Below are 16,278 nucleotides of genomic sequence, written 5' to 3'. Positions count from 1 at the left end.
AAGGATCTACTGAGGGTTGCATGTTAGAGTTCATGCTTAGGAGAGATGTCATTCTGTGTGTCATATGTGTGATGTTAGAGATGCATGATACTATGTATGCTAACGATCTTCAAGAATTGTATGTTAGGATTGAGCACTTTAACACTCCTATGGCGCACATGCAACCCTAAATTCTTTGGATCTATGTTTTCTCTAATTATACATGCATTTTGTTTTTCTAAAGCATTCTCCCTATCTATCTTTTCTCTAATTATACATGCATTTTGTTTTTCTAAAGCAATCCCCCTATATTTAATTAGTCTCTTTTGATCACAAAACTAATTCCAAATTTATTTTTGATCAATACAAATTAAATAATACGGTTTCATATTAATATATTATACTTGTAATATATTAATTAACCATAAACAACATTATTCTTAGAATCCATCCTATCAAGTGACACTAGTGAAGGCAACCCAAAAAGGACCATGCTACAATCGGATCAAGTACATCCCAGTTATAGTTATGGGCTTAGACACCAAATCCAATAATCTCCCACTTGGATAACTCTAGTAACTGTATCTACCAATGTGCAGGATCCGACATAGCAATCGTAAGCTTTCAAAAGCCGCTATCAACTCTGACATTGAACATAACTGAGCAGTTTCCAGCAGTTTGTTTCCAATTACCGATTCGTCTGACATTGAACATAATTGAGCACACCAATTTAGTTATGACCAGTCCCGACACACAAGTCAAAACAGAATCATCGAGCGGCCCAAGATATCGCTTTTAATCCTCTTAGGATAAAAGGTAATAGATAAACTTCGACATTATATGCTTGTACTAAGTCTTCATTAAATCATGCACAACGATACTTTTTATAACATCAAGTTACTGATGCGTTTTCATATCATCAATGCACAACTAAATCATCGTCAACAACTCATATATCTAGCTTTGAAGACTTATATGATATTATCGTCTCACAATCACTCGAGATAAATTCCATGAGTGATTCAAGTGAGCGCGGGTTGATCCAATACTCCAAATCTTATTTCAGAAGTACTCATGAATGATGCAGCAAACCTGTTGCTATGCCTAACTCCTTAGACCAATCTACACGCCAACTCATGACAGTCTAATTTCATACCTACTTCCAAAGTATGATCGACTGTGAATAGTTTGAATAAATCGTATTATTTTGGAAGTCAAAACATGCATAGTGAAACAATAGTAAATGACTGGCACAAGACAATAAGTTTACGTACAAATGAAACTCCTTTTATTCATCATCAAATGTCAATGACAATTTAGCTATTACAAGTTTCATTTTATCTAATCACTAAAGCTAATATCGTCCTTTAGCCCAATGCCCCTCGCATATTGAAAGTGCTTAACCAAAGTCAGTCCCTTTGTAAGAGGATCTGTTGGGTTGTCCTCTGATGATATCCTCTTCACCACGGGGTGTCCTTCCTCTACTTGATGACTTATGAAGTGTTACTTTCTATCATTATGCATGGATATTCCATGATCTCTTGGATCCTTGGTTAAGCCAACCGCCCCTTCATTGTCGCAGAAAATTTCCACAGGATCCTTTATGGAAGGCATAACTCCAAGGTCTTCGATGAAGTTTTTCAACCATATTGCCTCCTTCACTGCTCCTCTTGCTGATATGTACTCTAATTCACACGTTGAATCAGCTATAGTCTCCAGCTTGGAACTTTTCCATATCACTGCTCCTCCATTCAGGGTAAACACCCAGCCCGACTGAGAGCGGAAATTATCTTTGCCGGTTTGAAAGTTGGCGTCACTATACCATGTAACTGTCAAGTCGTCACAATCCAATGAGCTTTACTAGGGTTCCCTTGATATCTGCTAACCATGCTCAAAGCAAAGGCCACATCAGGGCGAGTACAAGTCATAGCATACATGATCGAACCAACTGCGAAAGCATATAGTATATGACTCGTTTATGCTATCTCAGCCCCTGTACTCGGACTCTGAGTCTTACTCAGTTTGGTATTGCTTAGGATAGGTAGGTTATCGTTTTTGGAGTTCTCCATGCAGAAACGTTTCAACACCTTGTCCAAGTAGGTACTGTGGCTAAGTCCTATTAGTCTTCTAATTCTATTACTCAATATCCTTATCCCTAGGATATATGCAGCTTCTCCGAGGTCTTTCATAGCGAAACACTTCCCAAGCCAGGAATTAACCTCCTGTAATGTTGGGATTTCATTTCCTATGAGCAGTATGTCATCTACATACAATACTAGAAAGCTCACTATACTCCTACTAGCTTTGACATATACACAAGAATCATCCATGCTTCTCGAAAATCCAAACTCTTTGACTTTCTCATTAAAACAAAGATTCCACCTACGAGATGCTTGTTTTAATCCATAAATAGATTTATCAAGCTAACACACTCTATTAGGGTACTTTGCATTAACAAAACTTCTTGCTGACTCAAGTAAACATCTTCAACCAACTTTCCATTAAGGAAAGTAGTTTTGACATCCATTTGCCATATTTCATTGTCATGAAATGCATCAATGGACAACATAACCCTTATAGATTTGATCTTTGCTATTGGTGAGAAGGTCACATCATAGTCAACACTCTCAGTTTAAGTAAAGCCCTTCGCAACCAGTTGTGCCTTACATGTATGTACTTTCCCATCCATGTCGGTCTTCTTCCTGAAGATCTATTTGCACTCTGTCTTATGAACCAGTAAATTCTCAACCAAGTTCCAAACTTGATTGTCATACATGGATTGAATCTCGATGTCCATAGCCTCTTTCCATTTAGTAGACTCAGGGCCTGCCATGGCTTCCTTTTAATTGTTAGGTTCATCCAAATTTACCAGTGTACTATCACTGATAAATGTATCACCTTCTGCAGTAATCTGGAAACCATAAAACTCAGGCTGAACTCTAACTCTACTGGAATGCCTCAGAGGTACGGACTCGTCAATCGGCTGAACCGGAATTTCCTCCTTGGGTTGAGTGCTAGTGTTTGAGGTTCCTTCACCGGTTGACTCTTGAAGCTCTTCGAGGTCAATTTGCCTCCCACTGTTCCCTTGGCATATGAGCTCTCTCTCATGAAAGAATCCTCTCCTCACGACGAAGACAACATTGTCACTCGGTCTGTAGAAGAGATATCTAAAGGAATTTTGCGGGTAGCCGATGGAAATATATCGCTCACTTCGAGGTTCGAGCTCGTCATGAGTCTCTCATCTTACGAAAGCCTCTCAACCCCAAACCTTTGATGTGGTCTAATGTGGGAACCTTCCCAGTCCACATCTCGTGAGGTGTTTTGGAAACCTTTTTGGAAGGGACTAGATTAAGGATATGGGTGGCAGTCTCCAAGGCATACCCCCAAAATGAGATAGATAACGAAGCTCGACTCATCATGGAACGAACCATGTCTAGCAAGGTTCTATTGCGCCTCTCAGCCACACCATTAAGCTGTGGTGTCCTAGTTGGCATCAGTTGTGAAATAATTCCACATTCCTTAAGATAGTCAAGGAACTCGATACTAAGATACTCTCCTCCTCGATCGGATCGCAACATCTTTATCTTCCTGACCAATTGATTCTCCACTTCTTGCTTAAACTCTTTGAACTTTTCAAAGGTTTCCGACTTATGCTTGATTATGTAGATATAGCCGTATCTACTGTAATCATCAGTGAAAGTCACATGGAAGCGATTAGCATCCCTTGTGGCGGTTTTGAATGGTCCACAAACCTCAGTGTTTATGAGATCCAACAGACCTTCACCCACTTCACAAGTACCAGTGAAGGGTGACTTGGTCATCTTTCCAAGTAAACATGATTCACAAGTGTCATCCGAATTTAAGTTGAATGACTCCAAAAGTATTGGATATAGTGTCTAAGTCCATAACTATATTTGGTATGTACTTGACCCGACCCGGCATGGTCCATTTGGGTTGCACTTCACCCGAACTATTTATGGATAATCTCTTGAGAATAGGATAAGTTATTATTTATTAATATATTACAAGTTCTAATATATTAATATAAGATCATATTATTTAATTAGTATTGATCTATAATTAATCTAGGATTAATTTAGAGATCAAAAGTATTACTAATTAAATATAGGCTCTTGTATTTATATAGTGTGGGCTAATGCTTATTTGAAATGGGCTTGGCTTGCTTGGAAAGTCCATGGATACTCCATGGAGCTTTAACCCATGGATCTCATGGAAATGAAGTGACTTGGGTATTAGGGTTTACATGGATGTAACCCTAATCCACCACAATATATAAAGGAGGCTTTGGTTCTTGAAATCACACTAGTTGTCGTGAGAAAAGTAGAGGGCCGATTTCAAGATAGTGGTGACTATTATCTCAAGGTTCCAAAGTTTGTGGTGATTTGTGATTTCCATTTGAGGCATCCACATTATTGGTGCTAGGCTCAAGAGCTCCAAGCAATCAACTACAACTACAAGGTAAGTAATTCTACTAGCTTTATTGGACTCAAGTTCCCCATGCCATGCTATATAGGATAAGAACCTTGGAAAATAATTATTTGCATGTATCTTAGTAAAACATAGATCCAAGTTTTATTAGGGTTGCATGTACACTAAGGAAGTGTTAGAATGCTGAAAACCCATCAGTGGTATCAGAGCCTAGGCTTGTTTGTTTGAAACTTGATGCAAAATATGTTGGAAAAAAGTCGAAATCTTGCTGTCGGCCTGCTGAACTCGCCGAGTCCATGGGGGGACTTACCGAGTTCATGTGTATCTTCATCCTACTCGTCAAGTAGGTTCGTGCACTCGACTAGTAGGAGCCTTAGAATGCAGATTTTTCGACTTTTGCTGCTGGAAATGGACTAGAAACATTACCCTAAACTGTTTTTCTTTTATAAAACCTGTTTTAGATGGTGTAATGTTTATGCTAATCCATTTACAATGGCTATAATAAAAAATTACAGGATTTATGAGTAATTCATGATTCTTGAAATTTTCATATTCATGTTCTTGAATTTTTGATGATTAGATGATCATAGGAATTGTTTGTAACCTACTTGGTAGTTTAATTCTTAATCATAATGTGTTTTAACAGAGTCCATAACTTATCCTCAAGTTATGGAAAACCAAGATTCACACTTGAATTAAAACCATTAAAAGAACACAAGAGTTAGAAAACTGAAGAGTCTTCATTTTAATACTCAATTAACTTCATAAGTTATAAGAAATGAAAAGTTTTGAAAGTTTACAAAACTTGCCCTCAAGTTTTGGAACAAGTAAAGTCAAGATTAAAACTTTAGTTCCAACCCTTAGAAGCTTAAATGTTAAAATTCAACCCGTATACTTTATAATATTATAAGTTAATAATATATATATATATATATATATATATATATATATATATATATATATATATATATATGTATAAGATCAAGTCGTCTTACCGCTAGTACGCCTCGTTCACGAAGCCGGTCTATAAGGGGGGTATAAGGTTGTTGCCTATAAAATGGCAACTTAATGGGTGTCAAATCTCACCCACCGCTTCCTTGATCGGTGGAGGGTCGTTAGCTGAACAGGTACGACAAGGACTTATAAATTCTCATTAAAAATATAATGATAATACTAAAGTAACTAAACTTTATAGAACTCCCAATCTTAGTTATTTTAGGAAAATGTGAATAAGGTGCTAATCCATGAATTTACACTTTACACTTTGTTTAAGTCATTAGTGGAGTATGTGTGGTTAACCGGTACACTAAATTGAACATAACAAGGTAGATAAAGGGTGACTTAATTTTTATCATAGTATCAATGGAGCGTGTGTGGTTAACCGGCACATCGATTGAGGGGTAATACATTAAGGGTACCAAGTAATTTGGATGGTTACTTCACACCTTGTTTTGTGATTGAAGGGCACACTCGAGATTGAAACATGCCATTGAATAAAGTTCAATGAATCTCAAAGAATCTAGGAGTTTCTAAACCAATTAAAACCTAATTAAAAATTTCGTTTTTCATGGTGGAAATTGGTGAATTGTCATTCACCTACGTTCAAATATCTTATAACTTAGATTACGGCATCCCTCTTCTAAGATATAAAATATTGTGTTGGATCCTAGCCTTAATACTATGTTTGGGTGTTTTATTAAGGACTATCCATAAATATAATCTAATCTATTCCCTCTTCTTTTCAGATGTCTTCCAATAACAATGGTTCTGGCTCTAACCCTACTAGCTCCTTCTCTCTCATGAATCATTGTGGGAGAGTCAGAAACATCAGGATGTTGACTCGATATGAGAAAAAAGAATATGTTCTCGACAAGGAGTTAAGGGTACCCGAGCTAACTGCTACTCCTAAAGAGCTTGCTGAATATAAGGTACATGAAAGAGATGCTACAAAAGTAGCATGCATCATGATGGCCACCATGACAACCGAGCTCCAAAAGGCCTATGAGGACTATTATCCTTTTGAAATGCACCAGAACTTGATGGACCGCTACCATCAAAGTGCTCGTCAAGAGCGATATGAAATAATCTCCTCCATGATAACAACCCGAATGAAGGATGGTGAACCCATCACGGGCCACATGCAAAAAATGCAAAGGTATGTGGACTGTTTACTGAAGCTGAATGCGAACTTCCCCGAGGAGTTAGCAATAGACATCATTTTGCACTCCTTACCATCGTGTTATGATCAATTCCGCATGACATATCACATGAACAAGCAAGAAGTCATCCTCAGCAAACTTCAGGGACTCTTGAAGACCGCCGAAAGTGGTCTAAAGGGTAAGTTGGTTGTTACTACTCCTACTCCTACTCCAACTGCGGCCAATGTCTTGGAAATCGGGCATGGCAAAGGGAAGAAGAGAAAGAACCCCTCTAAGGGGACCAATGGTAAGACCCTTGAAGGCTCCTCTTCAAGCAAAACCAAGAAAGGTTTTGTCACTCCTTCTGCAAACCCTAATGAGGCTGAAAGCTTCTATTGCCATGAAAAGTCGCACTGGAAGCGAAACTGCCCAAAGTACCAGCAACATGCGAAGGATAGGAAACTAAAACCCAACCATGCAGGTATATACACTATATTGTCTAATAACTCACCTCATTCTAAGTCTTGGGTCCTTGACACAGGTTGTGGTATTCACATATGTTGTGATTTGCAGGGACTAAGAAGAAGTGAGAATGTGGAGCAAGGAAAGATAAACTTGATCATGGGAAATAGGAAAGCTTCACCTATCACCAAGATAGGAGTTTGTTCCTTAGTGCTAAATAGTGGGTTAACATTAGATTTGAATAAGTTTTATTATTCGTCAGAAATGGCAAGAAATGTTATTTCCTTTCATGCATTATATAAACAAGGTTATACCTTTTATTTTAATAATAATAAAGGTAGTATTGATGCTTTCTTTAATAACGTTCATTATTTTAAAGCATAACCTTGTGATGGTGTGTATGAAACTGTATCTGTTGTAGATAATCTAGGAAATAATGTATTGTGTATTGACTCTTCCACTAGCTTATATAAAGCATCTTTATGGCATTGTCGTCTTAGACATGTAAGCAAGAAACGCATAGGCTAACTCCAAAAGGATGGAGTCTTGGAATCATTTGACCTAAAGTCAGATGATAGTTGTGAATCTTGTTTGCTTGGTAAAATGACAAAGTCACCTTTTACTGGCACTTGTGCTAGGGGTGAAGGTTTGTTGGACCTCATACACATGGATGTGTGTGGACCCTTCAGAACCACCACAAGAGATGCTAATCGGTTCTATGTGACTTTTACTGATGATTTTAGTAGATATGGATATGTCTACTTAATCAAGCATAAGTCAGAAACCCTTGAGAAATTCAAAGAGTTTATGCAAGAAGTGGAGAATCAGTTGGGCAGGAACATTAAGATGCTTCGATCCAATCGTGGTAGTGAGTATCATAGTACTGAGTTCCTTGAGTATCTTAAGGAATGTAGGATTATCTCACAGTTGACACCTCCTAGGACACCACAATTGAATGGTGTAGCTGAGAGGCGCAATCGGACCTTGTTGGACATGGTTCGTTCCATGATGAGTTCAGCTTCGCTACCAATATCATTTTGGGGGTATGCCTTAGAGACTGCTGCCCATATCCTTAATCTAGTCCCTACAAAGAAGGTTGCCAAAAGACCTCACGAGATGTGGACTGGAAAAGTTCCCAATCTAGACCACATCAAGATTTGAGGTTACGAGCCTTTCGTGAGAAGCGAGACTCACGATAAGCTTAAACCCTGAAGAGAAAGTTTTTTTATGCATAAATCCATGTGTGATAATTAAGTTTGGAACTTGGTTGACAATGTACCTGATCTAAGATAGTTGGGTGCAAATAGATCTTCAAGAAGAAGACCGACATGGACGGTAATGTACACATTTATAAGGCACGACTGGTTGCAAAGGGTTATTCTCAAACTCCGGGAGTTGATTATGATGAGACCTTTTCACCAGTGGCCAGGATTAAGTTTATTAGGGTTCTATTAGCCATTGCTGCATTTCATGACTATGAAATATGGCAAATGGATGTCAAAACTAATTTCCATAATGGAAAGTTGGCTGAAGATGTTTACATGGTTCAGCCAAAGGGTTTTGTCAGTACAGAGTACCCCAATAGAGTGTGTAAACTCGAGAAATCCATTTATGGATTGAAACAGGCACCTCGCAGATGGAATCTTTGCTTTGATGAGAAAGTCAAAGAATTTGGCTTTTCAGGGAGTGAAGATGAATCTTGTGTCTATATCAAGGCTAGTGGGAGCATAGTCAGCTTTTTGGTATTGTATGTGGATGACATACTACTCATAGTAAATCACATCCCAACCCTGCAGGAAGTAAAGTCCTAGCTTGGGAAGTGTTTCGCTATGAAGGACTTTGGTGAAGCTGCCGATAAGCGCCGTGACCTGGAATTCCAGGTCGGGGATATGGTTCTCCTGAAAGTATCGCCATGGAAGGGCGTTATCCGATTCAAGAAACAGGGCAAGTTGGGACCCAGGTACATTGGATTGTTTAGGGTTATAAACCGGGTGGGCAAGGTGGCGTATAGGCTGGATCTGCCAGCCAAAATCAGTCAGATCCACAACACTTTCCACGTTTCCCAGCTGCAAAAGTGCTTGGTGGATGACTCAGCAGTGGTGCCCTTGGAGGACATTCAGGTCGACGACAGCCTGAACTACATTGAGCGACCTATGGCAATCCTCGACCGGAAGTCAAGGGATTTGAGGAAAAACAGATTGGAAGTCATGAAGGTTCAATGGCAACATCGAAAGGGTTCGGAGTGGACTTGGGAGCTGGCGGGCGAGATGATGGAGCATTAACTCGAGCTGTTCCAGGATCGAGCAGCAAACATTGAGGACAAAGTCTAAAATAAGAGGGGGAGATTTGTCACACCTGGTTTTTGGTACATATTCTTTGATTAATTCTTTAAAATGTTTTACATTTTGGCCTTGGACTCGGCGAGTTGAAGGACCGACTCGTCGAGTAGAAGGGGGATGAAACGCGAGGTTTAAGCAATGGACTCGACGAGTCGGGTCCCCGACTCGGCGAGTAGGCCCTGTCTGGACAAAAACCCTAACCTAGGGGTTTGAACCCTATTTAAACAACTTAACTCGGCCTCCTTTGTCCCATTTTCTCCTAGAAGACCCCCATAGCAAATCCTAGCCGTTATTGAAGTAATTTAAGGCATTTGGTGTGATTTTGGTGCTTTTGTGATCCAAGGAAGGAAGGAAAAGCTCGAAGGATCAAGAGGATGCTAGAAGGATCCGATTTTGAGAATCGTTTGCAGTCTAAAGAAAGTGTAAAGTCTATACCTTGTTTGCTCTTTTGATAGATCCCATTTTGTGGAGTTCTAGGGCTTTTCTAAACCATTTTGGTCACCAACCATGATTGCAAGCATAGTTGGGGGTTAATGTTTAAGATCTAGGTCATTAGAGGGGTTTCAAGGCAGAAAGGAGTGGCTCTTGCACTCAGAGAAGGCCCCATGCATTGTAGGAGCTTGTTTTAGGACCTTTTGAGCTCAAAGTGTCATGCAAGCACGTAAAGGTTGTAAATTGATGTGCTAGGTCGATTGTGGAAGCGTATGTCTATCTTTTGATCAAGGGTTGTACATCGGAAATCGAAGATTTAGTGAGAGGATGTGACCGATTCGACGAGTTCATTCTTGGACTCGGCGAGTCCAAGGTTTCTGTCCCATATCAGTTGAGGTACGAAAGGACCTAGTTCAGTATGGAAAGGTTTTAGAGGGTCCCGGGGAGTGACCCAACATTCCGGACTAAGTCATTATTCTGAAATTCATGGGACTCGGCGAGCGCATGAGCAGACTCGGCGAGTCCAAGGAAGTTTTCTTAAGGATGAAGATGAACTCGACGAGTTGTTCATACAACTCGGCGAGTCAAGGACAGGACCTGAGTATCAGTTGAAGTTGAACTCGATGAGTTGTTCATACGACTTGGCGATTTAGATGAAGATCTAGTCTATGTTCAATTAGAAGGAAAATTCTTTGAGTTATCGCCTAACTCGACGGGTAGAGACGGGTATAATGTCAAATGGAAGGATAGGGACTCGACGAGTTGGCGAGCCAACTCGGCGAGTCAAGTCAACTGGAAATTGACTTTGACTTTGACTTGGTCATGGGTAAAATGGTCATTTTACCCTAAGAACAGTTAGTAGTGTATGACTAACTGTTTTGTGGGAATTATAGTCGGAGGATTTCCGAAGCAGCAGCGGAAGCAGTCAGAGAATTCCCGCATAGATCAGCAGCTACTACGAGTGAGTTACCTTCCAGTAGGGGTGGGTCTAAGGCCACAATGCCGGCCCACAAAAAAGGAGTATTTGGAAGATAATGATCTTTGTGATAAATATCTTGGTCTGGTTATGTGTTGGTTATGAGATTTATCTTGATGATATGTTATGTGTACAGTAGGGATTAGTTTCCCTAACAGTGGTCCTTAGGACCCCAGGGTAGGTCAGTACCCAGATTTGCCTGACTGTATGTTTATATCTGTAGATTGTATGCTAGTGGTAGGGGTGAAATAGTCCCCAGATACCGGTTGATAGATACCGGTGATGGATACCGGTTGAAAAATACCGATGTTGGTTACCGGTTGAAAGATACCGATGACATATACGGGTTGAAAGATACCGATGTTGGTTACCGGTTAAAAGATACCGATGTTGGTTGCCGGTTAAAAGATACCGATGTTGGTTGTTGGTTGAAAGATACCGATGAAGGTTACCGGTTGAAAGATACCGACGATATTGTAAGGTATGTGGTATCATGGGGGAACTCACTAAGCTTCGTGCTTACAGTTTTGGTTTTGGTTTCAGGTACCTCTTCGTCGAAGGGAAAGTAGTCAGTGGTGTAGCAGCGCATCACACACACACACATGGATTTCCGCAAGGAGTTTTTGGGACTATACTCTAATTTTATTACTTTTGACGTTATGGTTTGTGACATAGCAATATGATTTTGTGACGTGTTGTTTATTCGAAAATATCTTGGTAAAAATGTTTATGGAATTGTTAATTTAAAAATGAAATTTTCGGGCTTGAAATTTGGGACGTTACAAACTCTTCATCAAAATTGACATTCAATTTAAGCAAGTGGTCCACGAATCTCTGCATCTTTTGCAAGTGGGCCGTGATGGGTTCACCATCCTTCATTTTGGTTGTGATCATGGAGGCAATGATCTCATACCTCTCCTACCGAGCACTTTGATGGTATATTTCCATCAAATCATGATACATTTTATAGGGATAGTAGTCCGCATAGGACTTCTATAGGTTTTTAGTCATGGTTGCAATCAAAATACACGACACCTTTGTCGCATCCCTTTCATGAGTAGTTTGTTCAGTGATTTGTTGAGGATTAGCAGTGGTTACATAAATCTCCTTTGGCTCTTTATCAAGGACATAGTATTTTTCCTCATAACGAATAGCCATTCTGATGTTATGAATCTAGTCATTGAAATTCGAGCCATCGAAAATGACCCTCCCACATCGGTTCATGAGGGAGAAAGAGCCTAAAGCAATTGGTGTAGAAGCAATGTTTGACATAGACATCTGAAAAGAATAAGAAAAAAGTTTTGATTAGATAATAATCCTTAATATTACACCCAATATGAAATATTAAGGCCAGGACCCAACACAATATTCTACAATTGCGAAGAGGGATGTCGTAATCCAATTCTAAAATATTTGAAGGTAGGTAAATGACAATTTACAAATTTCCTCCAAGGAAAACGAAATAGATTATTAAGTTTTAATTGGTTTGAAATTCCTAGATCTTTGAGATTCATTCAACTTTTCAATGGCATGTTTAAATCTCGGTGTGCCCTCTAAGTTTGTAACTGGGATGCCGAGGATCACAAACATGGTGTGAATAACCATGCAAATTAGCTTGGTACACCAAATGTTACAGTTCACCAAATCAATGTTCCGGTTAACCACACACGCTTCATTGATCTATGATTAACACAAGATTACCCTTTGCCACACATTTTCAATTCCAGATTAGTGTGCCTGTTAACCACACGCGCTCCACTAACAACATAACAAAGGTGCAAAGTGTAATTTCAAGGATTAGCACCATTTTCACATTTTTCCTAAAGTAACTAATGCTGGGAATTTAATAAAAGTTTAGTTACTTTATATTTATCATTATACATTTAATGAGAGAGAATGGACAACTATTAAACCACCATTTTATAGGCGGCAAACTTTTACCCACCTTATAGATCGACTTCATGAATGAGGCCTACCAACAGTAAGACTGACTTGTTTATATATATATATATATATATATATATATATATATATATATATATATATATATATATTAAACTTATAATATTATAAAGTATAAAGGTTGAATTTTAACTTTTAAAACTCTAGCGTTGGAATTAAAGTTTCATTTACTGAGACTTTGCAAATTCCAATACTTGAGGGCAAGTTTTGAAACTTGTTAAAAATCTTCACATTCATAACCTATGAGTTTAATTTGATTTTAATGAAGAGACCTTTCATTTTCCATAACTTGAGGACAAGTTATGGAGGTCATTAAAAATCAATTAGATCATTTTTTCTAACAACTAAATTATCACATAATTCATGATCTAACTAAACTCATAATTAAGACAATTCTAAGTCAACAATTTGAAAAACTTTGCCAACTATCATATAAAACAACAATTATTTTAAAACTTTGCCACTTATCTTGTGGTTAGATGAGTACAAGCACTACTACATCATAAAAAAAAATTTCCAATGATCTAAAGAAGTTTGTGGTAGTGTTCCTAATCCACACCAGGCCAAGAAACTCGAAATTCTACAAACAGTGCCTTCAACTCGTCGAGTGCATGAACTCTGACTTGCTGAGTTGCCCTGTTTATTGAGTGGACTCGTCGAATTTTGTTCATGTACTCAGGGAGTTCACCAGTCAAAGGAAAATTTTTCACTTTTTTGAGCTTTCAAATAATAGTAATCATCAAATATAATAGAAAATTATCCCAGGCTCTGATACCACTATTGGGTTTTGAGCACTATAACACTCCCATGGTGCATATACAATCCTAAATGCTTTCGATCTATGTTTTCTCTAATTATATGTGAATTTTGTTTTTCCAAAGCATTCACCCTATCTAGCAAACATTTGAAGCTATATAATATAAGACTTTAGTTTGGATGCTTACCTCTTGAGTAGGGTAGAGTTCTTGACCTTTGAAAGCTTTAGCACCTTAAGTGTGATGCCTCTATTGGTTCACAAACACCAAAATGCAAAAGGGGGCTTGAGAGAATAAGTTGATTATCTTTAAGATATGGTGTAGCCAATTTTGGCTCCAGGGGGTTCTATTTATAGTGTTGCACATGATAGGGTTAAACTTTGCAAACCCTAATAACCTATGACTTTCCACATTCTGATGCTCCATGGGTTTAACCTCCATGGACTATCCATGGATTAGTTTAGCCCACCTATATGATCATGGATCCTTGGTCTACACTACAAGAATGATCGATTTACATAATCAATCCCCTATATATAATTAGTCTCTTTTGATCACAAAATTAATTCCAAATTAATTCTTGATCAATACTAATTAAATAATATGGTTTCATACTAATATATTATACTTGTAATATATTAATAAACCATAACAAACTTATTCTTAAAATTCATCCTATCAAGTCGCACTGGTGAAGGCAACCTAAGAAGGACAATGCTACAATCGGGTCAAGTACAGCCCAGTTATAGTTATGGGCTTAGACACCAAATCCAATAAATATTGTGTCAAAATTTGTTTTTGTATAAGTTACAAACATTTTTATATAATTTCAGATTTCCAAGGATCAATTTGTTAAATAACAAATTTAAGTTAAAAATCCTATTTTTGGTAGTGTCAATTGAAGTGTAACTATTCAAAACTAAATCCTATTTTTGGAAAACGTTTCAAATGGTTAAATATTCAAAACTAAATCGAATAAGTTGTAAAGTTTCCCAAACTTAGTATTTCAGTTTTAACCGAAGTCAAAGGCATTAAAATAAATCTTCTTGAATTTTTAATTTGTGAAACTATTTTTCACCAATTTAATTTCTTGAAAGTATCATAAAATTGAGGAGAATAGTAAATTATCATGGAAAATTCTTAAAATGTTCGTGTTACTTCTTCATAGTGTCCCTAAACTGGGAAAATTAACAAATGCCAATTTTGATCAATAAAACTTGGTTTTCTAATTTAAATATCTTTTGCACCAATAAATTTTAATTAAATATCAAACAATAATTAAAAATCACCATACTTTTTATGTGTGTTTCAGCTGAAGTCAAGGACATCCAGAAAAGTTTCCATGGATTTTAGATATGTATAGATATTTTTCTATTATTTAACCACTTGAATCCTCACAAACACAACAAAAACAAAAACTAGTTAATAAAAATTTACAATATTTTTGAAAAGCTTATATACAATGTATATAATCTAAGAAAAATATCAAAATTGGTTTTTTGACAATTTAACCTGTTTTTATGAACGTTGTGTATTTAGTTTATTAAAAATGCAAACAAATATCAATCAATTTAGAAAGTTTACCAAAATTCTTATTTGTGTTTAAAATGTAATACAAGAAGTTATAATGATTTATGTGATTTTTAGAATAGTTTAACTATTTTTCCTTTATTTCTTCTCATAAATAAGCATTAATTCATGAACAATTACTTAAAAGTAAGAAAAATTCACCCAACTTTTTCTTTACACTTAATATATATTTTAACATATTATGATATTTTGTTATAATTTTTGAACAAGTGCAGTTATTTATTATCAATTAAATCCCTTAAATCGTTATTAAATCGGTAAAAATAAGAAACATTCATGGAAAAGTCCATAAATTTTTACATGGAGTTTTTATGATGTATATAAGGTGCAAAAATTATCAAAAATGGTTTTTGAAATAAAGACATGGATTTTACAAATTGTTTTTCTTCAACAAAAATAAGATCAAACTTAAATAGAAAACAATCATATAAATACATGCAACTTTATCAAACATCTTTAATCAATGCATATGTCATATCAGAAATTTACAAGAATTTATTGACCATAAAAAGCATTTTATGAGAATTATTTCTCTATCTTTTTGAAAAAATTACAATAAATCGAGAAAAATGATTTATTTCCCCAAAATTTCCAGATGATTTTAATTAGTAGGTTGGATTCTGGAAAAAATCATATTCGAGCAGAAGATGATATTTAGATATTTATTTGTGAATAAATCCTTTATAAGAATTCTTAACAATGTACTTTGATTACCAAACCTTTCATTTTGATGTTCATCACATCCATTATGATTTGAAGACCATGAATGAACTTATTTTGTTCAAAATGATGTCTCCAAATAAAAAACTTCAATGCATGTGTTTTTGGATTTTTAAAACATGTAAAACTCAAGTTGATGGATTTGATTTAGGTTTTGATCATTAGATTTCACCTTCTAACAACATGCATGTTGTTTTTGGATGAAATCCCACCACCAACACCATCAAATTCGACATTCATGAACATACATATAAACGTTCATAAAGAATGGTGTAGAAAATGGAGAAAAATGCAAGAAAACAAGATATTTTTTTTAAGAAAAGTGAACAAAATGTAAGGAAATTGATTTTACCTTGAAGATCAACTTCAAATGATGAATATTATTGAGTAAAATGAGGGATATTTGCTGAAAATTGGTTGGATTTTAAGCTAATTCATTGAGGGAAAGAATGGAGGTTTTAGAGAGAAGAAAAGAG

Source organism: Lactuca serriola, chromosome 5, assembly GCF_051521515.1.
Source record: "Lactuca serriola cultivar US96UC23 chromosome 5, Lser_US96UC23_V15, whole genome shotgun sequence".
Classification (NCBI taxonomy): Eukaryota; Viridiplantae; Streptophyta; class Magnoliopsida; order Asterales; family Asteraceae; genus Lactuca; species Lactuca serriola.
Note: the sequence above shows the minus strand (reverse complement) of the source record.